Source organism: Pelodiscus sinensis, chromosome 1, assembly GCF_052426305.1.
Source record: "Pelodiscus sinensis isolate ZL-2025 chromosome 1, ASM5242630v1, whole genome shotgun sequence".
Taxonomy (NCBI): Eukaryota; Metazoa; Chordata; order Testudines; family Trionychidae; genus Pelodiscus; species Pelodiscus sinensis.
The window spans coordinates 186,975,173-187,001,732 of NC_143052.1; the positions used below are offsets into that span (position 1 = coordinate 186,975,173).

The 26,560-nt window shown below is 42.7% G+C and overlaps 1 protein-coding gene across 7 annotated transcripts in view; it reads right to left on the reverse strand.

The window, feature by feature from the left end:
• TIAM1 (TIAM Rac1 associated GEF 1) overlaps positions 1–26,560 on the reverse strand; it is a 294,242-nt gene that overhangs the window by 213,135 nt on the left and 54,547 nt on the right. For 6 of the 7 annotated variants that reach the window (XR_016347939.1, XM_089773622.1, XM_075910641.2 and 3 more), the window contains one exon: positions 14,969–15,160. The gene's annotated coding sequence lies outside the window, so the exon portion shown is untranslated. Of the gene's footprint in view, positions 1–14,186; positions 14,276–14,968; positions 15,161–26,560 lie in introns of all 7 variants that reach the window. The other variant, XM_075910650.2, reaches the window with a different exon arrangement.

The following is a 26,560-nucleotide window of genomic DNA, read 5'->3' on the forward strand; positions in this document are numbered from 1 at the left end:
ATTAGGCACACCTCCAGACTTCTCAGTGAAGACTGAAACAAAGAAGTCATTGAGCATCTCTGCCATTTCCAAGTTTCCTGTTACTGCTTCTCCCTCCTCACTAAGCAGTGGGCCTACCCTGTCCTTGGTCTTCCTCTTGCTTCTAATGTATTTATAAAAGGTCTTCTTGTTTCCCTTTATGCCTGTAGCTAGTTTGATCTCATTTTGTGCCTTTGCCTTTCTAATCTTGCCCCTGCATTCCCATGTTGCTTGCCTATATTCATCCTTTGTTATTTGTCCTAGTTTCCATTTTTTATATGACTCCTTTTTTATTTTGAGATCATGCAAGATCTCCTTGTTAAGCCAAGCTGGTCTTTTGCCATATTTTCTATCTTTCCTACACAGCGGAATTGTTTGCTTTTGGGCCCTTAACAACGTCCCTTTGAAATACTTCCAACTCTCCTCAGTTGTTTTTCCCTTCAGTCTTGCTTCCCATGGGACCTTACCTACAAGTTCTCTGAGCTTATCAGAATCTGCCTTCCTGAAATCCATTACCTCAATTGTGCTGGTCTCCCTTCTACCTTTCCTTAAGATCATGAACTCTATTATTTCATGATCACTGTCCTCCATACTGTCTTCCACTTTCAAGTTCTCAACTAGTTCCTCCCTATTTGTTAAAATCAAATCCAGAACAGCTTCTCCTCTGGTAGCTTTTTCAACCTTCTGAAACAGAAAGCTGTCTCCAATGCAGTCCAGAAACTTATTGGAGAGCCTGTGCCCCGCTGTGTTAGTTTCCCAACATATGTCTGGATAGTTGAAGTCCCCCATCACCACCAAATCTTGGGCTTTGGATAGTTTTGTTAATTATTTAAAAAAGGCCTCATCCACCTCTTCCACCTGGCTAGGTGGCTTGTAGTAGACTCCTAGCATGACATCACCCTCATTTTTTACCCCTTTTAGCTTAAAAGACATGACATGTAGATGACATGTACCCAATCAATATGGAGATGGTTGAAATCCCACATTATTATTGACTTTTTTATTATTATTTTATAGCCTCTCTCATCTTCCTGAGCATTTCACAGTCACTATCAGCATCTTGGTCAGGTGGCTGGTAGTAAAGGTTATACCTCCAAAAACCGGCATTCTCTGGTCCAGCAACATCCATCATCTAGCAGAGCCACGAATGCTCCTGGGCCAGAAAGCCTAAGGGCAGGAGGGCCAGGGGAAATAGGGTCAGCAGCCAGGCTGGGGGCAGCACAAGACCAAGGGCATAGCCCTGTGGCAGCCTCTAGTAGCCCATGGCAGGAAGGGGCTGGGCCAGAGTCCCCCAGCAGCATGGGTCAACGCAGGGCTGGAGTCCCACGGCAGGCTCTGGGAGCTTGGGGCTATGGCCGGAGCCGCAGCTCCCCCAGATGGGCAAGTCCAGATATGGAGCCCTGGGGCTGTCCCTGAATGTGCGGGGCTGGAACCCTGTGGCAGGAACCGGAGTCTCTGCTGCCCATGAAGTCAGCATCAACTAGGCAAGCAGCCCAACCAGGTTGTGGGTGGGGGAGGAGAGGCAGGATGCCTGCGGGGGAAGCCTGCCATCAGCAGACAATGGGCTTGGGAGCCAGTGGAAGGAGACCTCCCCTGTTCCAGCAAACTCTCTTGTTCGGGACAGATCAGGTCCCAGTGGTGCCAGACCAGGAACGTCCAACCTGTGTATCCACACTGTCATATTATTATTCTAGCCTGGAGAGGCTATCCATACCGAGTCCATGGTACAGTTTGGTTCATCCGAGAGTTGTACTTCATTTGACTCTATGCTTTTTTTCACATTAGCACCACTCCCCCATTCGTATGACCTATTCTGTCGTTCTAGGCTATTTTGTATCCTGGTATTACTGTGTCCCATTGATTATCCTCATTCCACCATGTTTCTGTGATAACTATATCAATATCCTCATATAGGCATTCAAGTTCATCCATCTTAATCTTCAGATGTCCAGCATTTGTATATAAGCACTTTTTTAAAAAAAATGTCAATTTTGGCTGTCTGATCCTACATAGTATAAATTCCTCCTTCTAACACCTCCTATGCACACACAGGGAAGCATAAGGAGCATGGAGGAGATAGGTTTGCAGCCCTTGGCTCTTATGCAAAGCACCACAGCAGCCTGCAGTTGCCAGAAGCATGGATCTTAGAAAAGTCCAGCTTAAACCTCGGCTAGAGCATGCTCAGGACGGACCAGAGTCTTTGTAGAACTCAGCGACTAAACTAAGAAGTCCCTACAGATCACATTTGAACTGGAGCTCCCCCCTCCGCCCCCAGAGACTTGCCAATTACATGCCTATAACAATGTCTTTAACATGTGCAAACCATATACTTTCCCCTACCTTGTTCTTGGAAAAGGCTAAATCATTTTAGCTGAAATATTCCCAAAAACAAGTAAGCCTGAGGCAGAAACTCAGCATGAGACATTTCAGTCCAAATGGCTGAAGTTTGGAAACAGTTTTAAACAAATGAAAACGGGTCCTTATAATGGAAAGTGTCTGGTAGCTTTAGGCATAGGCAATGCTACCAACTCCCCTATAATGACCACATATTAATCTTTCCAGATGACTTCTATCTCCTTCAGTGCATAGGCTGAATTTGCACTAGGGCTGAACTAGGGTTGTTTAGTGAATGAGGCTATTTCTGTGAGACCCCTACCTCACTTGTTCAGGAATTGGAAAGGTGTGAAGATGACTGTATCTAATGCATTTGCACAAGAGAGCTAAATTAACATTGCATGTATGTGTGCATAGAAATCATGTGATAAAGTCAAGCTGGACTGCTGTAAGAGTGGTGTAAAGCAGGTCTATTAGCCCTGGAATGCTAATGACATCTTTCCCTATACGTTGAAATGAGGTTATACCTCAGACATCAAGAATGACACCCACGTCCAAGTAAGGGTTACCCACGACAATTAAATACCCCTTTTCTAGTGAGAGAGGAGCAGGAGAGAGAAGCTGCTGCCGAGCTCGGTAGCAGGAAGAAATGTTTCTCTAGGGCAGGTAGCTGCTCTTCTCCTTCAGGGGGAATCAACATGAATGCCTGTTTGGGAGACGGACTGGTATCCCAGGGCTAACAACAAGGCAAAACCCAGACACACACACACCCCAGAGAGGGGATGGGAAAAGGTAGCCCTCTATTGTGGGTTTGTCTCCTTTATTTGGTGAAGGGGCCTACTTTGAAAATACAGGTAAATAAACCCACACTGGGGCAAAAAACACCACCCTCTGGCACGTGGCTGATTTACTCCAGGCCCTCCAAAGGTCAGAGGTGGAAGTGTGAAGCCTGGTGAGAGAGAAGGCCCCCTGGGACAACCATCCTCAAAGACTCCAGAGAGCAATACACAAGACACTTAGCATTAATATTTGGGAAATCTCAAACAATTAACTTATTTTCCCCCCAAGTTTATGGGTTTTTTGCTTGCCTGTATATTACCCGTGTGGATATCTATCATTAATCCCTTGTAACATATTTACTCCAACCAGGATGCCCCAGAGTCCTAGCCTTCTTAGAGGGCTCTTTTGTCTTGCCTATGAAAGCTTTTCCTTCTCTCACATGGCTCCGGAGGTCTAATGCAAAATCCAACCATCCCCTGACTACTTTAAATCCCCCAGGGTCTTTTCTGATTTAAGAATGTTTCTGACATGAATATAATATCATGCTGTACTTATCCTTGAAAAGCTGTAACTGCAATTCAGCAATCCTATTCTATACGAATGCTAGGAGTATGTAACAGATTTCGCTCTTCTCTCTTAGCTCTCCATAGCTATTTTTCCTTCAATGTCTGCCAGCGGATCTCTCAGGATGCAGACAAGACACATTCAATGTTTCCCTTATCTCATCACAAACCTGGAAAGCAGGAACTGGTCATGCAGTTTTTTTATATTACCAATACATTCTTTTGCAGTTAAGCTACTTAACACACCACACTTCTCCTGTGTGGTGAAAACATTCAACAAACATGCTGTTCTCTTCATTCTATCCCAGCCTACTACCATTAAGTGACACCATGAAAAGAGCAACTCACACAACCAATGGAGGAACACAGCAAAAGGGAGCCGTGTTGCCATTTTTTTATAATGACTGGCACTTGGATACTATGGTGATGGGGTCATAAGAGCCTAGACAGAAAAGAACAAAGCACCAGCATAAAGAAACAAAGCAGACTCCAAAAGCTTCCATTTCAAGAGAGGAGCAGGAAGAGACTGGACAAGCAAGTGACCAACAAAGTAAGGGAGAAAGGAAACATGGTAGAGAGAAAGACCAGAGAACAGAGATGAAAGAAAACCCATTTGTCTATATCAGTGTTGGTGACTAGGGCCACTGACCAGAGGTGTGGGGAGAGGAGAGTTGCCCCGGACCCTTTAAATTCCCACCGGAGCCCCATGCAGAGCTGACTGACCCCCCGCCCCACATCCCCACTGCCACTGCCCAAGGTCAAGCAAAATCTGTTGCCAGCCCTTTCAGTGACCAGACAACCCCAACCATCTTTGAGAGGATAAGGACTGAAGGCATCCCCTCACACTGCACTACTGGGGCAGCAGTTGGTTTATTCTGTTTTCCTTATCGGAATCCTGCAAGCAAATCTCTTCTGAGCAGCATAAACTGTCCACTACCATTTTTCCCTCTAAGATGCCATTCATAAATTCATTGCTACTATTAGAAATTGTGCATACCATGTTTATGCCTCCATTTCAAGGTAAAAAATCTACATCCTCTTTAAAGTGTCCTGAGAGCTTTCATGTCATTCAAGTGCTCTGTTCCAGCTGCCACATCTCCTCTTTATGTTTGTATCTTCTGAATCACTCTTCCTTCTTCCTAGACCCTAAAGTCTGTTTAATTCTGTTTTGACATAAACCCAGTGATAAGGTCTCCTCCCTCTTTCATTGCTGTACCTCTGCTTATAAGGTTACCCAATTATCATCTCTTACACCATCTCATTTTTTCATACTGTGCCTCCAACATTCTTCTGATGACTCATTCTGACATAATTTTTAAAAAGCCTAAAACCAGCCATGTCTCAATCATCCCGTCCCAACCCTTCATCTCCACAAGACAACCTCTACCTCTAAATCTCCTACTCCTTTGGCTCTCACACTACAATTTAAGGATTACTGGTGGTACAAACAGCAGGGGACGTAATTGTAGTCCAATAAACAATTAACTAATAAGTACCCGCTTATTGGTTAACGCTATCGGCTACACACAACACATACACCCGCAGTAAATGTTCTGACAGGCCGGTTCAGTCCCTGCTCACACCGAGACCCAACATTAACCCATGGTGCAGTACTGCAAGCACTAAGAGCCGGTGCGTGGGCATGCTATCTTAGTTTTGGCTTGTACCAGGACCCCAATGTGACTCTGCACTACAAGTGCTTGTAGTGCAGAGTCACATTGGGGTCCTGGTACAAGCCAAAACTGAGCTAGCGTGCCCACACACCGGCTCTTAGTGCTTGCAGTACTGCAGAACCACAGTGGGGGTAGTTGCCAGGACCCGGCAGGAGCCAGGACTGAGTGCTAACCCTTATCGACTTGACATTTTTGTCGGCTACACGATTAACAAATTACACGCTTCTTAACGTCCCTGACAGCCCTCTCTGTAAAATATTCCTAAGCATTGTGTTATTATTACATTTATTTGTATTGCAGTAGTGAGTAAGAGCCCCACACCAAGGACTTCATGTACAATGGGAAAAGAGGAGGACTGGAATTTTAAGACGGACAAGATCCAGAAATTTATATTTGTGTTGATTCTAAATTAAGACATGTGAACCACTGTACTAGCCTAAATCCAATACACTGCACTATATCCTTTACACAGTTAATAGCTAACAGTCATATTGAACAGGCTATTAGAACTGCACTCATTAAAAGATTTAATTTCTGACAATGAAAAACATCCTTTTCTGGTGACAAATTAAAAAAAAAAAAAGAGGAAGACAGACATTTTGGTCAGCCTGAACTGTAGCTTGCAGCTCATTTTCATGTTCTCTCAAGAAGTGTAAAATTTGCTTGGAATAATTGTATTAATTTTTCCAACATACATAATAACTCTGATTACTCCTTGGGCTTTCACAATACCCATGGAGTACAGCAGATCTTGTCCCATTAATATAGCTACCCAGCCATAAAATAAACCTTCTTCAGTTTAGCTGTGCCCTAGTTCTGCCAATACCAATATAATGTGAAGAAATGGCAAAGTGTGTTTATAGATAATTCCAAATCTATTCTTCTAAACAGCACATTCTAACCATTCCTACATTGTCACGTTTAGGATTGCTCTACCAGTTTTGCTCCTTTCCCCCTTCCTCCCAAATCCAAGTTAACTCTGATCCCATCATATCCTACCTCCATCTCTCATTGTCCTTGTCCCCCTTTTTTGTCTCTTTTCCACCAGCCAATACAGATTTTGTCCTCCTGTATGAAAAAAATTCTACCTGGCCTTGCCCAAAAGTATAATGAGCCCCTTGCTAAGCCAAAGGGGTAGTTCTCTATTTTTATCATCTTGATCTCTGCTGCCTTTATCACAGGACACCAGACTTGATGGACCACTGGTCTGACTCAGTATGGCAGGTCCTGTGTGTCTGAAATCCTCCTCCATTCCAATTCCACAGCTGTGTTCTTTTGTCTTGCTGACCACTACTCTAGTGGTTCCTCTCCTTGTCAGGTTCTCTATATCATTCCTTTCCGCAAATGTGTCCACTTATGTGGCTTCAAGTGACATATGCTTCTCTGCAGAGGATTCCCAAATCTACCCTCTGTCCTGATCACATTACACTGTCAATCAGACTGTCCCCTCTAGATGCCCTACTACCTCCTCCTAAGTGCTCCCAAAATGAACTTCTCATCTTTGTTCCCAGCCTCTCTACACCTCCTTAGTTCTTGGTTATAGATACTATATCAAAGCATAAGATAAGTATGGTACCTACGCACTATATAAAATTAAGGCACATAAAATCCTAGAAAATACACACGCACACCCCAGGATTCCCCTCTCCGTATTCTTCTAGAGCAGAGCAGCAGGGCTGTGCATGGGAAGGGCTCTTGTTTGCTTATAAACATTAATTCTGGGAAAGGATTTACTGAAATATTTTGATTTGACTACCACCAGGCTCAGTTCTTCAGCAGGGAGTTCCACAGCCTGAGGCCTGCTGCTAAAAACACACTCCTCCTCGTGCCTGTCAGCAGAATCAGGGTGTATTCAGCTGCTCCATTTCTGTGGAGTACAATTACACTGGTGGATGGGAAGGTGGATCATGGAGAATCAACTCTTTGTCCACAAGTTTTTTGGGGTTTTTTTTTGGTCTTGATTACTATTCATCCCTAGCTTCAGCATCTCTCGCTCTGCTGCTTCTACTCAATCAAAAATAGAACTGCTCAAGTTCTCTCCCAAATCATAACCTTTTCACCTGCTCCCCAACTTTTCTTTGGGGCAGGAACTTTCATTTACTACAGGGTTGCACAATGTCTTGCACCAGGGGGCTCCAAGCTGGTTGACACATCTAGGCGCTACCAAAAATGTGTCAAATAATAATACAGATTGCACCTCTATAAACCAGAAATCTCTGGTCCAGCAACATGACAAAGTCCCACACATCAACACCACTGTGAAAGTCATTCTAGGTCTCAATGAAATGCCTAAAACTTTTTAAAGCACTGAAATAATTTATCTAGGCTTGTCATGGTTTCTCCATCAGCTGAAGTCTTTCAACCAAAGATGGATTTCTTTCTAAAAGGAACTGCTGTAGCAAGCACTCCTCACAGTTATGAGCTTGATGCAAGAATTATTCTGGAAGGTTCCATAGTCTGTTTTAAGGAGGATGTCAAACTAGGTTAGAATGGCCCATTCCAGCCTTCAAGTCCACAAATAAAGTATTGAAGAGAAAGAATTAATCTCTGTATACTTTTCCATCCTGCTCCTCCCTATGCTGTTCCCAATTATCTCTCGTTATTGCTTCCTTTGCTGCTAGCTACTGTCCTTGGCTCTCTAAACCTTCTGTCATGCAGTTCCCTACATCTGTTACAATCTCTCTCTACCTGCCACCACACAGCCTCTCAACTCCTTCAAACCCACTACTTTCACGAACCTCTCGAGATCCTGCCCTCTCTCAACAGCTGTCCAGCATTGTCTGTGGTAGGCTGTTAAAGAGTACTCTAATATCAAGTGTACTCTATACATATATGGAGCTAAGTTAATGCTTCATCATTTTGTATTTGCACACAAATAGCTAATCTGAAATGAACTTCGTATAGTGTAATTCCACGATATTTCTGCCCCTATTGTATAATGTATTATCAGTACTGACCAGTATAAAACACATTCATAAAGTTGGATGCATAAATAAATTATAAACAAAATAATTTCAAAAAGTCAATGTAGCATAGTCAGTTGAGAAGGAACTGGACTGGGAGCCAGTAGATTGAGGGTCTCCTATCAGCTCTGCCACTGGTCAACTGCATGACTCTTGACAAGTCATTTCACCTCTGGTCTCAGTTTCCCCTAAACCAAAGCTTCCACCTTAAAATGGGAATAATGTTACAAGTCTTCTTTTGAAAAGCACTAAGAGATCTACATATGGAAACCACTATAAAACAGGAAAGTGTTATACATCCTGGGCTGTCTAGACTGCAACCCTTTTCCGTAAAAGGGATGCAAATTAGACACATCGCAATTGCAAATGAAGTGGGGATTTAAATCCCCTCCGTTTCATTTGCATAAACATGGCTGCCGCTTTTTTCCGGCTCGGAGCTTTGCCGGAAAAAAGCGCCAGACTAGATGCGGATCTTTCGGAAAATAAAGCCTTTTCCGAAAGATCCCTTATTTTAAGAGGAATAAGGGATCTTTCGGAAAAGGCTTTATTTTCCGAAAGATCCGCATCTAGACTGGCGCTTTTTCCAGCAGAGCTCCGAGCCGGAAAAAAGCGGCAGCCATGTTTATGCAAATGAAGCGGGGGGGATTTAAATCCCCGCTTCATTTGCAATTGCGATGTGTCTAATTTGCATCCCTTTTACGGAAAAAGGGATGCAGTCTAGACACAGCCCTGGTGTTTTATATACTGCCACTCACAGTATCTAAGCCCGTGGTCCCCAACCCGGTGCCCACGGGCGCCATGGCACCCGCCGGGCCCTTTACATGCGCCCACGGAGCAATCTGGGCTGGCCCCGCCCCCGGGTGTGCGGCAGGTGCCAGCCCCGGGCGCATGGCTGGCCCCGGCCCCGGGTGCGCCGCGCATGCCGGTGCCGACCCTGACAACCCGCCCCCGGGTGTGCCGCGCGTGCCCTGGCCTTGGCACCGCCCCCAGGGGCGCCGCGCCAGTCCTGGCCCCAGCCCTGGTGGCGCCGCGCGGAACCTGGGCAGCCCCTGCCCAGGATCGCAGCACATGCCGGTGCCAACCTCGGGCGTGCGGCGCATGCTTGGCCCCGCCCCCAGTCACGTGGCCTGTGAGCGGCCCCGCCCCCATACATGCAGCGCGTGAGCAGCCCCGCCCCCAGGCACCCGGCAGCCCCAAAACGTTGGGGACCACTGATCTAAGCACTTCCTACATATTGTTAATAGTGAAATTCCTCATGGACTTCATGTAGTCTGTGATATTTCTTCTTTTGGGGGGGGGGTCATAAATCTGCTTGGGGCAGGATTTTGGAGTTTGATTTTTTTGTACTATTATACAATATTAAAAATGGGCTGTCAACCCCCCGTGCCCTCCAATTTAAACCATATCTTCTGAAGCTCTGAAAGAGAGCTAATCACAGGGTACTTGCTCACAGTAGGTGAAATTTCACTACTGCAAAGAGCACCAGCACAAGAGCCATGCATTTTTAAGTCCTAAGGGTGAATGTGCTTTGTTCTGTCCCTGTCCACATGGGGGATTTCATTAAGACCTACACAAAAATTAGAGTTATTCACTTAGCTCCAGCATGGGAGGGATTATTTTTAGCTCGATAATCCAGCTGTCGGTAGGATTCTGAAACTTCACTCCTTCACATCTAGCAGAACTAATTTGTTTGAATCTCATTTTTTTTTTTAAATGTACAAGAATTCCGTTTCAAATTGATACAGAATACTCAGAGAAAACTGATACAGCATTCTCAAGCAACCTCTCACTCCTTTTGGACTCCTCACTCCAAAGGACCCAGATGAAGCAGAAAGAAATTTTAAAAAATTAGAAAATATTTAAAATGAACAATTATTTCCCTTCACTAGATTTTTAAGGTGTATTCTGCTTAAAGTCTCTTATTAAAGGACAAGCTACCTATACATGGAGTAAAGCACATTTTGGTGTAGAGTTTTGATACAAATGCCTGACCCTACAAAACTTATACTTTAAAAACAAAATAAAGCAACATACTGTGTCAAGAATATTGATCTTTAACCAGCCACTTTAAATGCTGTTTTTGTAATCACTTATATATGTAAATAACCCCATCAAGTTACTCATTTATAAATATTTGTGCAATTTGGGCCTTTGCACGTGTTTGGTTTTTAAACAAAACACATTTCACAACTGCACTGACAACAGAAGTGGTAAAGACATTAAAATTGTGCGAAAAAAATAAGTGAACTCGTGTCCTTTATTTTAAAAATGAGATTATCTAATACTCTGAGAACACATACACATTTTTAAAAATCCAGTATTAGAATGGATCAATGGGGAATCTTTGGGTTTTTGCACAAACTAGATCACCTCCACAGCCTCCTATATACAAAATCATTCTCTCCTGCCCCTTACCGCAAGAGAACCTGGAAGAATACATAAGCTTTGCAGTATGATCCAAAGGTCACCAAATCCGTGATTTATCACCCTAGAGAACGGTATGTGGAAGGGTATTTCTTTCCTGAGACAAACACTCACTTGACAATAGCTTATTAGTAACCCCTTCCATGGGGAGTAAACCTGCCCCCATTGGGAGTTTTCCTTTATGGGAGCAGGACAGGGCACTTAATAATAATAATGAATTTTCTGGAATATTTTAATATAGGGCCTAGATCCAGCATGTTCTTAGCTCGATAAATCAACATCTTGGATAAAAGAAAGTGATTCAGGATAATTTTTCCTCCACTCAGACAACACAAATTCACAGATTCCACAACCAGAAGGCATCATGGTGATCATCCACTCTGACTTCCTGTGTAACATAAGCCATAGAACTTCTTCAAAATGGTTTATATGCTTTTTTAAGAAAAAGTTTCCAATCTTGATATACACCGCTTGATTCCACAGCTGCTATGCCTGCTGGAATACTGTGTCCAGTTCTGGGATCCACAATTCAAAAAGAATGCTGATAAATTTGAAGAGGTTCAGAGAAGAGCCAGGCAAATTATTCAAGGATTAGAAAACATGTTTTAGGCTACGTCTATACTGCAGCCTTCTTCCGCAAAAGCTTATGTAAATGAAGCATGGAGAAGAATATCGCCACGCTTCATTTGCATAATTAATTAGAAGCAGTTTTTGCGCAAGAGGCTTTTGCACAAGAGCCGTTCTTCCTCACTTTTGCAGCTCCTTTTTGCGCAGAAAGCCTCTTGCTCAAAAACAGCTGCTAATTAATTATGCAAATGAAGTGCAGCAATATTCTACTCCATGCTTCATTTGCATAAGCTTTTGTGGAAGAAGGCTGCACTACAGACATAGCCTTATAGAGATAGACTTAGGGAATTCAATTTGTTTTCAGTCTGCAAGTTCCTGCATGGGGCACAAATATTTAATAACTTAATAGCTCTTCAATTTAGCAAAGGTATAACACAATCTAATGGCAGGAAGTTGAAGCAGATAATTTCAGACTGGAAATTAGGTGTAAATTTTTAACAATGAAAGTAATTAACCATTGGAACAATTTACAAAGGATTGTGGTAGATTCTCCTTCTTTGGCAATTTTTAAATCAAGAGTGGATATTTTTCTAAAAGATATGCTCAAGGAATTATTTTGGGAAGTCAAGCAGAGTTTGAAAATTAATTTAATTTAGAATATTAGTTCAAAACCCAACGAAGTGAATTATGCAGTTCCACAGAAATAATTGTTTATTATCAATTATGTATTTGAAACATTCTGCTCAGCTTGTGTTTTTATAAAATAAATCTTTATGGTTCTCCACCTTATTATTCCACTTTTTGTATAGGAGTTTGAATTTTTTCCTTTGAAACCAGATAAAAAAATATATTATATACATATCATGGAAGAAAGTGAAAAATACCATATACTAAAATCTATACACTTGAAATATCTTACAAAGATTTGAAAGGACTTTCACAACAACATTCATGATATAATAGCATGACTGGGACACTTTTTTTTTTTTTAATTTGTCTGGATGCCATAACTGCATGCTTCCACATATACAATAATACACATGCTTAGATGTAGGCAGTGAAATAGGATTCAAAATTTACTCCTGAGGGAATTCTGCACCACTCCACAATGCAGAATTTTTGCAGAAATTAAAATTTTTGCGTGCAGAATTTCCATTCTCCTCCCCTACCGCCCAAGCTCCAAAACGGGTGCAGCGATCTTGTCCACCACTAGAGGATACTGGAGCGGCAGAGCCTAGTTTACAAAAAGACAAGGACAGGTGGGGAGGGGGAGAAAATTAGAGGGTTCAGGTGACAGGTGTGAGTGCCTGAGAAGAGGAGGGGAGGCGTATGGCAAGACTCTGGAGGGTGCGGGAAGAGAGAGGAGAGAAAGCACAGGAACAGCAAGAGGGTTCTCATAGCGGTTTCTAACTCTGTACTCTGGAGGGAAATAATACTTGCTGACAGGTATTTTGAAATTAATTACCAAAATTATTGAAACTGACATGATTATATAGTGTTATTTAGACAAAATTTGCAGAATTTTAAAATATTGTGCACAGAATTTATTTTTTGGCACAGAATTCTCCCAGGAGTAAAAATTACTAGGATAAATGACTTTGTTCTTACTAAATTACCCATCAAAGCTTTGTAAGATCATCCCCACTTTTAAACTATCCATTTTATTTACAAGATTTTTGTACAGGTCAGGAGGAAGGGGACACCTAGACAAAGAACCAAATGAAGCTAGTTGTATTTCCAAGTAGAGAAGTATTTGTAATATTCGTTGAAGAGATTGTAATGACATGAATATCTTTAGGACAATTAACATCATCTCTTTTACGCAGATGGTATATACTGTATATAGTAACGATGCCATAGCAGAAATCAGTATTACAGACTGCTTTTGACTCCTCACAGAATTTTTTCTAAAACAATTTGTTCTGAATTCAGTAATAAATGTTATATTGTTTGGAACTAAAAGCAGATGATGTATACAGACAAATTTCTGAAAATTAAACACATATGGCTGGATTGCATGTAGAATTTTTAACTATTTGACTCACTGCAAATATTAAATCTGATTATCTTTTTTTAATTTGCTTTTATAAAAGTGACTCAAAATATGACATTTCATTAGGTCACTAGTGGCTTCTCTTGTTTTCTATATTAAACAATATATAACTTGTGATTCTGAAGTTCGTATCTCTGTGATATCGTACTTAACAGTCATACAAAACTGGGTTTACTTATTTGGAGGTCACACCTCTATTTAGGAGGGAGGGATAGGTAGACAATTTTGTGTTACACGAGAACATTTTTAGTCACGCAGGTGAAGACAGAAGTAAGCAAATCTCAAGGTGCAATCTCATCACAGGTCAGGAAGGAAACCTTAAACCATGCAAAGTATTGTACGTTTTTCCCTTTCCTCTACACATAACAAGTAGTGGTCTTGCTCGGTGTAAGATTTCAGCCTCAAAGGAGCAATGCTCTAATCCATAAGGGTAAAATGTATATTTCTATGTTTTAGATACACCAAGGTAAATTAAGGCACATATCTATTGTAACCTTGTTTCATCCGAAGACTATTCAGAGGTCAGTGTGAAATGAGTTTGTGGTCTCAGGGCTTGATACAAACCCCACTGAAGTCAATGAAGAGACTCAATATTGATCTCAGATGGTTTTGGATTAGGTTCTTAATGAACTTCCTGCAACGCAGCTCTCTAAATCAGGAAATCTAACCTCAGAATTAGCACCAACTGATGCTGTTATTGGTGTACAGTGACTAAACTATCCTCTTAGACTAGATCTACCATCAGAAACACAATGTTAGAAAATGTCAGCCACATAACTTAATGCAATATTAAATAAAACTTGGTACCTACCAAATCTCAGTAAGATATTTTTATGTTTGAACAAAGTAGCTGATCCATTTTCTCAGTGCAGACAAGCCCTTCCTGAAGAATAAAGTGCCCTACCAAAAACATATAGGCAAGATAGTATGGGGAAGTTTCCATTGCTCATCTGAATATATTCTGGAGATAAAGAACATCATTTGTAGTGCTTTCACTGTCACATCTTTTATGACAACTTTTAAAAAAATTAAAATTATGGCATATTCTATTTTAATTAAATTAGTCACCTTTTCATTACACGGCTGAAAACTATTCCTGTGGTAGGAAGTTATAAACCAATTTAGAAATGATGCCAGCTAATTTAAGAGGTGTTTGCTTGAATTCATTGGTTATATTACAAGGAAAAACAATCCAAGGACAAATACTTTTAAAGTATCTAATCTCCAAGGAGGGAAAGATATTGTTCAAGTGAAACAAAAGGACATAATGGAGATGAAATCAGGAAAATTTAGGCTAAATATTAGAAAGGAAAAGATCACAACAGTGAAATCTATTAGATTATAAAATATCTTCCAAAGGGAAGCAATTAAATATCAACTATAAGAGGAAATGCTACAATGCCAAAGGATGAATTAGTGACCTAGTAAGTCTTTTGTATCTCTTACTTCTGCAGTTCTATGACAATGAAGGATTTGGGGTTTATTTAAATGGAGAAATGGGGAAGGGAGAATGGCCACACTCCAAATCTTAAATATTTTTTATAAACCAAAGTCTGTTAATAGACACAACATGAACATAAAGACAATACATACCTATGCTGCACGAAGGGAAAGCCCGTAATTGCTCATCCTGTACTGCAATCAGTGTGCTGCACCAGGTAACAGATGCAGAGGTCGAACAGCAACAATTATGTTGATAACATCAAATACAGAATGGCTTATCAAGGCAATACGTGTCTCTCAAGATCAGGTGTTCATCAAGTGAATGACTGTTCAGACAGGAAGCTGTAAATGAAATCATACACGTGGATACACAGCAGAAACACTTTAGCTTCACAAGCATTTAATATGTAAGCATTGAAGGAATTTCTTTTATGGCTCAAAGAACCATACAGCATTTACTAAATCAATTCAATTTACAGTGCAGTAAACTTTATTGTATTCAATTATTGAAAGAAAGGGTAGGCTTTAACATATCAGAGAGGCATCTTGGGGTTCAAAGATGCTTTGCCACATTTCAAGATTGATGGCAATAAATTTGGGTTATTAGAAATATCTGGTTGCTAAGGAAGATTTTTGTAATGACGCATACCACCCACGAAGCAGGATTTGCTTTGCAAATTAGAAGGGGGGGGGGGGAAATCAAGATGAGGAAGGATCATAATGGTATCTATCATAAGGATAATTACTTAAGATAAATACAGACACATTTCAGTGGTTCCAAATGTAGGTCTGGAAGCATGTGCCCTTCAACACACACACACACAAGTAATATCTAACACAGAAGCTAGCTATGACAAAGAGATCAAGGATCTAAATTAGAAGTCTGGAGGAGTGCATTTTAATATATAAAAATGAACAGCTAGTTTCACTAAAAGAAAAAAAAAAAAAAAGAGAAATGTTACACAATAGAGACAGACAGAGGACTTGACTCAATGGCCAGATGAGCCTTTATACAAAGTACGCGGGTATATTTTAACTCAGGGTGCGTCTACATTGCACCCGTAGCTCGAAATAAGCTACGCAAATTGCGCTTATTTTGAGTGCATTTTAAAATGGTTTATTTTGAAATTTGGTGCCATCTACAAAGTGACAAATTTCGAAATAGAGCGCTATTCCGAAATGTCCCTTAATCCTCGTGGAACGAGGTTTACAGAGTCATTGGAATAGCGAGCTACTTCAAAATAACAGCTTGTTTAAAAGATGTGGAATAGCTATTTCGAGATACCAGAAGTATACTGAAAGAGCACCACAGTGTACCCTCATTGTGCCTACATCTAAGTACTTTATCCAGGCCTAATAACCAAGGATATGAGTGCCTCAAACATTAATGAACTTATACATACATCAGTCCCCCATGCTAGTAATCCCCCTTCTGTAAGAGAGGGAAACAGAGACATTAAGTGACCCCCCACACACACACACACACAAGTTTGTTGCACCAGATGCTTGAAATCCACTCCAATCTAATCACAAGAATTTGATCGCCCACTTGGTGTCTTATAAGGAGCTCCTAATGGACTACCTTTTGGAAACTACCATGCCATATTTAACTCATCAATTTACATACATATACCCATTTACACATCTGGATATTTGTATTTCATAGAGAAACCACAAATTGTTTTGTGTTTTCCCCCAAATATGGCCATTTCATCTAATATTGGCTTTTTGACAGAGAGTAGTACAAAGACAGTGAAGAAAATCTAGAAAAAGTAACTTCTGATGCAGGTTTGCCCTATTTATCCTACGTTGCTAAAAAAAGTCTATTGATGCTATTAATACTTCAAAAAAGTTCACCAGCCTCAGCCAAAACAAAGGGTACAGTAATACAGTGTCATTTCTTCTGGTCAGCACTGTAGCTAAGAAAAGGGGAATAGTAAGAAAGCATGCATATCAAATTTAGTAAACTGTCAAGCTGTTCTTTATAGGCTGAATGCTTTGCATGGCATAAGAAAGATGCTGTAATTAAAAGAATAGCTCCCTTATGACCGAGAACTGAGTAAGTTTAATTATGCTTTCAACTGTTGAGAATGAGAGACTCGGATGACAGATACATCTCCAGAGTCACATGAAATATACCTAGGAAGATTTAATGGAATTTAAGTTGATTCATCAGTAATAAATAATGTCACTAAAATAAGTCTTCACAAAAAACTTACATTTGAACACAACTAACATGTTCTTCTCTTATATTTTACTAGGAGGCTGTGCTGCCTGCCCACTACACTAGCCAGCACCCCCCCCTTGGGGGCGGAGGGTGCCGCGGGGCGGGGGGGATGGCGCGGCTCAGATGGTGGAGGAGACCCAACCCCAGTAGCTCCTCCTTAGTAGAATATCCCTGCCCCTGAGCATGAAGCAGGAGCAGCAGCACGGGTTGGCAGCAGCCCCTTTCCAGGGTAGGGGAGCACAGGGTGTTTAAGCTCCTGGACCCCATGCAAGCTGGAACTGAGCTAGGCTGCCTGCCTGGCTCCTAATACACTTTAAATGCAGAGCCACAGCAGGGGTAGGTCCCGGACCTGGCACAAGCCAGGACTGAGCTGGACTACTGGCCAGCCTGCTAAAAAAAATGTACTGGCGGGGGGGGGGGGGGGGGGGGGCAGAGGGGATGCATGTAGTCTACAGCATTAACCTATAAGCTTTTGCTCATCGGTTAATCGACTATACTATTACATCCCTAGTGAGAAATAGCAGAATTTCTTTGTTTGCAAACAATGACCTAAAACCTACAATGAGTTCTGTGGGTTGACCCCAGCACACCATCAGACCTTCATTAACTTCAGTCTGCCTGCCTATATGCTGATCCTGCAATAAACTCTAGGCCACTCTGATTTTTTTTTTCCATCATCAGCCAATAAATTAACCTGTATCTTTATCAACTTTACTGCAGTTTTCCAAGGAACTTCAGATTTCGTACTGCAAACCATAGCACTGGAATCTTGCGTGAAGCTTAGTAAGTTCCTTTTGTATTTTTTTGTTTTACTTATCCAAATATATTCTCCTAAATTACCTCTAAAAACTACCATATGAAAATCACCCTAAATCAAAAATATACAATTTATAATAAAAAAAATCCAGCTACCTATATAATTCATAGGTTAGACTCATCAGAATTATACACTTGTGCATATTTCATGAGACTACCTACACCAGCAAGGTGTGAACACTATAAAGGGAAACAACTTCAGTTAAATTCTCAGCTCCAGCTACTCAGGGATCCTTGACTCAGAGAAGCCAGAAATTCCTGTTTTGTATTCTCAAATGAAATGTTATTAACTGTGAAATTTCATAAAAATCTACCTCAATCTCTGGTTAAGAACAGTGAAATGTTTGAATTTGTATGACCCAAGTTGAAGAGAAGCTACCCTACCAAAATGAAACAAGAACACATTGACCAATTTCAATGTAACCTATGGGAATGAACTGAAACCTGAAGTTTGCATTGTATCCTGACCATATAACACTGTTCCAACCACAGCTTTGCTCAAGCACAAAGAACACTAGTACAACTATTAATTTTAGCTAATAATTGGGAACTTTGTTAAACTAATTATTGCACTAAATTTAGATGCTGGGTGTGGAGTTTCCACAATTTTGCAGTCAATCACCGATTTCTGGCAAAGAGCATCTATTCAATTGCAACAGTACGTATCTGTTAGCACAGGCAGTTTACAAGAGGAAAATATTAGGGCTGACTGATTAATTGCTACAATATAAAGTCCATAGCTTTATTTTCTATTAAAAACTTCTTGGTCAGTAAGGCCTGAAAAAATACTCACTCATGGCAAAGTGGAAGCTTTTCCTGGAGAGAGGAGAGAATGTGTCATCTGTTTCTGCAGAACTTAAGCTTCCATTTAAAACAACTAAACTACCTAGAACACATTCCAAATATGAAGTGATGTCTTTTCCAGAGCCTGCAGACAGCTCCAGTGTTTTGGATGCTGCTCGCAGCTGCATCTGCTACCCAGCAGCAGCAAGGGTTGGATAACAAGGTTGTGGGCAGCGTACAGCTACTATTTAGAACCCAGTGGACACCAGAAAAAACTATCAAATGTCATCTTTACGTAGCCTGACAGCTGCAAGCCTAGAGTTATTCATGGTCAGGATGCTTTGAACACCCACCGTTCCCCTCTGCCTTCCAAAATATGAAGTCTGAACAGGGGGTTAATGTATTGGAGATTTGTTTCCCATGCCCAAAAAGCCAAAACCTCAAGTGAAAAGAAGATACTTTAGAAAGGATGGGTAGAAAATATAAAAAGCTCCTTTATCCTTCCAGCAGTTAAGAGTCTGATGGAGGGTCATGTTTTATTAGACACTTGCTAATTAAATAAAACAAAAGACAGAGGATCCAGGGACAGCAACCAAAAGGAATCCCAGCATCATTCCCCTTCAGGTAGCAGGGTGGGAGGGACAGGAGACCTATGCTTTTCACCAAGCAGTTTTCCCCTGAACCTTGGTGGTGGGTCCATGTCCATCCTCATCTTTTATGCCTTTTGATCTCCAGTGCCTAGTGAGATCTGGCAGATTTTTCAAGATTGGCTGGTAAAGGTTTTTGTAAATTTACCAAATAATTCTTTATATGAAAGTACAACTGCCTCATAAGGTTAAAAAAATGGAAGCAACAGCAGTTTGCTATCAAAATAAAATGATGTGTCCCCTAGTTTTGCAGACACACTCACAGTGGGTTTATTTCCTACATACAGGCAGTCCCTGGGTTACATGGAACCGACTTACATCAGATCCCTACTTACAAACGGGGTAAGGCAACCCCGCACTAGCTGCTTCCCCCCAGCAGACCAGGGAGACGCGAAAGCTAGCGCCCCCCCCTCCCCAGCAGACCAGGGAGATGCGGAGCGGCTTTTCTCAGCAGACAACTCAGCTTGAGAATAAAGGACAGAGGGAAGTGAGGTGTGGGAGAATAAAACTGATCTCTGGAGAAATGTTTGGTTAGAGTTTCCCCTACAATATGTACCAGTTCCGACTTACATACAAATTCAACTTAAGAACAAACCTACAGTCCCTATCTTGTACGTAACCCGGGGACTGCCTGTACTTTAGCAATGCTGTACGACAAAAAGTGAGAAAATTCAAAGTCTCCTACTCTGTCCTTCAGTCACTCTATTACTGTCAGCTCTGCCTGGGTCTCAGAACACTGGCTAATGCTACATGCCATATGTGCTGCAATAGCTAAATGCTCTAGGCAAGTTGGGGGTGAAGTGGCACAGTTAATGGATTTCCTCAGCACTGTTTACTTTAAATCTAATTCTTTGCATGATGTTACGTACTCAATGAATTTTACATATTACATATTTTATTATGCCTTAAACCATATTGAATTTATTTCCATCCAATGTGGAATCACATAGGGACAGCCTAGTTGCAACATGCCATCTAGATTTTTCAGAAAACTCATACAAATAGACTTTTAGAAACTGATACTGACACAGTATTTATGGACTCAGCATCAAGTCCTCTCTTTTCTTGCTGCTAGTTTTCTGGGAGAGTATGGGGGTTTCTAACAGTTAAGAGTTTGACAGAACTGATTATATCAGGACACAGTGCAAACACGCACTCTGAATTCTTCTTCACGCAGATCAGTTACTGCACCTCAACACTGAATTGCACTATTCCTATGGTTACCCTCTTATGAGCTGAGTCTGTTGTGATGAATCATGCAATCATTTTGTGATGAGCGCAAAGAGACTAAGAAGAAACCAAGTCCAGTTTTACTCAACAATCACAGCTAACCTATTAAATTAAATGTGCAACAGACTCTTGGTGCTTCCAAAAAATGTTGCTTTGGGAAAAGAGCAAAGCACACAAATATAGTGCTGACACGAGCAGCCTTCAATTCAGTTCTGGCATTTTGATTTTATGTAACCATGCTATGCTATGGTCTGTTATGTTTCTCTATTCTGAAGGAGCACTTACCATGGAAACTGCAAGAATATGCTTTTGCTAAGATATAGAGCACACTTTCAAAGGAAGAACTTTTTTCCTATAATATACAATATATAATATCTCTATTTCTTCCAAAGTCTTTAAATACAGATACATTTTCCAAAAGCCCCCAGCAGAAACTCTTGTATATTTCAAAGGAGGAATGCAGAAGTGCCTGTCAACTAGTCGCGTATTCGATGGAAATGCCATCGACTACTCAACTGGTCAATTAACCGCTAGCTAACATCCTTATTTCAGAATTGAAACCAAACTCCAGGCCTTAATAGCCTGGGGAGTTTACATGGGCTGGCAGCCTCTCAGGCTGACCCCAGGCTCCATGCTGTGCTTCCGATTTGAAATGCCACATGGATCCCAGAGGTCAGTTGGGGACTCCCCAGCTGAACCCGCGCTCTGCGCGGCATTTCAAAGGGGGCACTGCTGCACAGCTGAGCCGGGGATCAGCTGTGCGGCGCTGCCACTTTGAACTACCCACTCTTCTCCCCCTTTGCTTCCTCTATAGGATAGAGTTGACTTCAGGCTAGAATCAATCAGTAGGCTAGAGGCAGCAAGGGGGGGGTAAGGAAATTGACTAGTCCTTAACATCCTTATTCTGAAGCACTACTGAGTAGTTGCTAAGTGAACAAGTAGTTTGATTAGACCGCCACCTACAATTGCCTTCCCTAGCAATGTATCAAAGAACTAAAACGAAAGGGAAATATCACATCAAAAAGATCTCACCACATCCCTCATTACCATCCTACAACAGGAACTTACCCAGCCTAACTGAAGCGAAGGAAGATTTCTGAAGAGGCTGTAGTGATCAACCCTTATCACATCTCCCTGGATGAACATTTTTTTCCATCAACCAGGGAGAAGCAAGAGGCCCATTGACTCATTTTCTCTGACACTCAGGAAGAGAGTAAGACAGAAGTTGTTTCCCCATTGATTTTAATTATTTTTTTTTAAAAGCCCTCAAAAAAAATATGAAAACATTCCTTTCTTGTGGCCATGAAACATTCCTTATAAACACATATTTCTTATGCCTCACTTGGTTCTCATCAGTCCAAAGATTTTTTGCCTTTGTGTAAACAAACCAGTCTTGATGCATTTTTTTTAAATGCAACACCTGTGGCACTAGATAGCTCTCAGGAGACTGGCAACGGAGCATGGACATTTGCCCCTAGGTCACTGATTTAAATCCAGCCTCAGCTGACTATCAACAAGACTTCTAAGAATCACCAAGTGTGTAAACTTGCTAGGAGCCACTCGAGAGAAGTCAAGATTGAAAAAGTGCGGGGTCTGATACAGCAAGGCACCAAACATCCTCAAATGCAATTTAAGTTGGCTGTAAGTTGTGCCACTCTCTATTTAGCACTACACGGGCACCCAAGGAACCCACCCAGGAACCTGCCACAGCAATGGAAAGGCTGCCTTGCCCCCAAACTAGCCTAGTCTCCAACCTGCCATGGCCAGGGTGGATAAACCTGAAGTCAACTCCAGCCAGTGGGGCCATCTCTGGAGGGACACAGAGGGTGGGGCCGGGGGCAACTCCCCTGCTGCAGGCCCTGCCCCATCTCACCCACTTCCACCCCTTCCCCAAACGCCACCCTTGCCAAACAAGGTGAGCCAGGGGATTACTGGGGGGAGGGTAGACCCTGGCACAGGGAGGCAGCAGGAGACTTCTTCCTCCTGCACTGACTGTGGCAGCAGGAGCTGGAGCAACCTGGTAACCTGCTCGGCTCTGCCCCAACACTGTCTCCCAGCCCACTGTGCTACACTTAGGCCTCGGTGAGTGCAAGGGGCAACCCCTGCTGCTGCCCCATGCCAGGCCCCTCAGGTAATCGCCTGGGCTGCCCTGGGCCCCCATCCATAGAGCTCCCAAAGCACAGGCATTGGAGCGTCCACCCCACACTGTCCTATGGACAGGATGAGCCCAGCCGCAGCAGGGGTGGCCCCAGATCCACCCAGTTCCAGCTTGAACATGCCAAGGCAGAAGTGGAGGAGGGTGCCCTGCTCCCTGCCAATTCCATTGCTGTTGTGAGGAGAGAGAGAGCTGGAGGAGAGTCCTCTCCCCACACTAGAGCACCCTCCTTAACCTCAAATCATGCCACACAGTTCCCGCTATAACTTGCTCCCCCTAGCTAGAGCCTCACACCCATGCACCCCAACGCTCTGTCCCTGAGCTGAGCTCTTCATCCATTGTCCCACCCCGGAGTCCACACCCCCAGCCAGAGCGCCACACCCTTGCACTCCAACCCTCTGCCCCACACCTGAGCTTCATCCAACACCTAGAATCTTTTGGCCATACCCCCGCCCCCCAGCAGAATCCTGTAAGTTCCTGCAAACAATTTGGCCTTCATATTGGGCGCACATAAAATTAATTCTACATGGACATTAGTGCACAGCAAGGCAGGATATAAATCTATAGCACAATTCACTTGCTACACAGCAATGTCCCCTTTAACAAGGCCTCAGAACAATACAGGACTATGTAGCACTTTAAAGACTAACAAGATGGTTTATTAGGTGATGAGCTTTCCTGGGCCAGACCCACTTCCTCAGATCAAGACAGACCATTATTATTTACACTCCAATCGTTTTCATTTACAGTAAGAGAAGGGCATGGTCAAAACTTAAGAAGCCATATATTAAGCTTTCTGAATACTGGCTGGAGTGGTTCCAGAGAAAAAGAAAAAAAAAATACAGTCAAAGCAAACAGCACCACAAGGTGTTTTTAAGGCGGGCAGTCCAGGACGCAAGAAAAAAATATCAAGAAAGTTTGGACATTGGGATGTCAGAGTGCAGGACTTGCTGTACTTTCAATTAAAATGAAAATAATACCAACCATACCTCTGAAAAATAGTGGGGTACATTTTTTTACCTGTTATAATTGATAACTATCAGCATATTAGCCTTTTAAATGGGGCCATTATAGCCCAAAAAACCCAAATATCTTAGTAGAAATTAGAGCAGTAACAAACAAACATCCTGTTTAAAAAAAAAAAATTACAGCATTCTAGCCATATTTTCTCTGCACATCGCTCCCCTGCCATTTACAGCTTTCTTGGATGTACTCAAAGCCAATTTTATAATTTGTAGATGGTCTGAATTTATTGGCGCTGCAACACAAGCTTTGAGGATTCAATACAGAAGCAGAACTCATTTTTGGTGTGATAGTGTTCTTCCTGAATGTGAAGTGTAGTACTCTACAAATGGTAATTGCTTGCAATAGAGCAGGGGTCTCCAAACTACGGCCCGGGGGCCGGATGCGGCCCGCGAGGCCCTCTCATCCGGCCCGTGGAGACCTTTTTGGATTCAAAGGCAGAAGAAGTGAGATTGTTTCAAAACCCATTTGAAGCAGATGTGGCCAGTTGCCCAGATGAACTGCAGCTGGAAGTCATTGAGTTGCAAGCAAATGACCTCCTTAGGGACAAGTTCAAAATAGGACTGGTGGGTTTTTACCAGTTTTTGCCCAAGGAAGACTTTCCTAATGTCAAAAGTTTTGCATCAAGGTACCTTTCAATCTTTGGAACAACATACCTGTGTGAACAAACATTTTCAAGAATGAAATACGTGAAGAACAATTTGAGAACAAACTTGTCCGATGATAATCTCAGGTCACTATTGATGTTAGGGACAACAAATCTAAAGCCAGAAATGTCTGCTATTTTGGCATCCAGGAAACAATTTCACCATTCACACTAATACAGGTGTTCATGTGTAGTGTATGAATGTGTTATTAAATAATAACTGAATAAAATAATATTAAATACATAATTAAAAACAACATCCATGTTTTGATTGTTTTTTGTTTGGACCTCAAGTGTGTAGTCGGCCCCCGAACTGCTGTTTGATAGTTAATGCGGCCCTCGGGCTGAAAAGTTTGGAGACCCTTGCAATAGAGGATTCTGCTTGACACCTACAGGCAAGTTGCTTGCCCTTGTGCCAGAACTCTCAACTTAACCAAATTTCAGGAGGGAATCATCTCTGTGCTGGTGCAAAGCTGTTTTGCAGCTGGAGGCCTCTTCCACCCCTGGAACAGGTTAGGGAAGACCTAAAGAGAGCCCTATCCTGGGCACCACTGTACTAGCTTCTGTAGAGGCAAAGGTCTCTCCTAGCTATACCATTTTCCATACCTTCCTCCTCTGGCATGCCCCCACCCCATGGGGCCTTGTAGCCCTCACATATTTGTTTCGGTATCAGAGCAGGGAATGGCTGCATGTGGACAAAGGCAGCAGAACCGGCTCTGCCACTGGCATAGCCTCCCACCCTGGTGCAAAGCAGTGGTATGGGGAGTGTTATGCCTCTTCTGTGCAACTCAAAAACTGATGCAGAGTCCCTAAGTCAGTGGTCATCAACCAGTAGATCAGGATCTTGGAGCCTCTAACAGGTGATCCTGACTGTTTTGGCCGGGAACCTATCAAGTGATGGCACTTACTTGCCCCTCCACCCACTGTCATGCTGTTCCTGACCTCTGCCTTGGAGGTGCCCCCCTGGGAGCCTCCTGCTTGCTGTACAGGTTGTGGGGGGGGAGGAGCACTGAAGCCATGGTGTCCCTCCACCCTCCACTTCTGTACCCTGTCCCAACACAGAAAGAAGAGGATGGAGGGAGCTTTGTAATGTAAATCTCTGTCACTCACACACTGTGTGTGTGTCGGTCAGTCTCACAAACACACACTGTCCTTCACTTTCATCTCCCGACCCAACACATATGTGTTACTTCTTTTTCTGCTTGCAAAGTGGGTTAGTGACTGGTCTGTGCATTTCATCATTTTCATTTCTCCCTTACGCTTACATTTAATTCTTTGAGTAGTGAGTTCTAAAATACCTAACGTGTCCTGGCTGGAGTAATTATCCCTGTGGTAATTGCTGCTCCTGGACATGGCTGGCATGTCCCTGCAGCCCCTGAGAGAGGCAGAGCAGGGGGTCTCCACACTCTGTCCTTGCCTGCAGACACCACTCCTGCAGCTCCCAGTGATCAGTAATGGGGAACCGTGGTCAGCAGAAGCTGTGGGCTTAGTGCCTGAAGATTAGGGGCAGCACATGGTGCCATAGAGCCACTGTTGTACATGCCAGCTGCTTTCAGGATTGGTGCAGGGCCAAGGCAGGAGTAAGCCACCTTAACTCCATGGCTCCACTGCCTGGAAGCTGTCTCAGTTAAGTGGTGCCCAGCAGAGCCTGCTTCCTGAGCCCCTACCCCAGCCCTGAACCACCTCCTGCACCCAACCTCCTGCCCCAGACACAAGTCTCCCTGCACCCAAACTCCTTCCCAAAGCTTGCACCCTGGCACCCCTCCTGGACTCCAGTCCCCCACCTTGGGCTAAGCCCAGAGCCCCTCCCATACTCCAGACTCCTTGGCCCAAAACCACAGCCTGTACTCTAACCCTCTATCCCATTCTGGTGAAAATGAGGGAGGATAGGGGAGAAAGGAGGATGGAATGAGCAGGGTGAGGGATTGGGGAAGCGGGCAGGGCCTCAAAGAAAGGGGCGGGTAGAAAGAGAGGCACGGGTATTTGGGTTTGAGGTAGATCTTACATTGCACTTAAATTGAAAAAGTGATCTTGCAGTTAAAAAGGTTGGAGACCACTTCCCTAAGGTAACTGCCAAGCTTTATTCTCTTTGTGGTTATCAAAAGCAAATGAAAATGTTGGCTCCAAATAAGACAACAAGAATCCTATAGGTTCATGCAAACAATTTGGCCATATTTCCTTCATTAACAGTTAGCATTCCAGCCTAAAACATCAA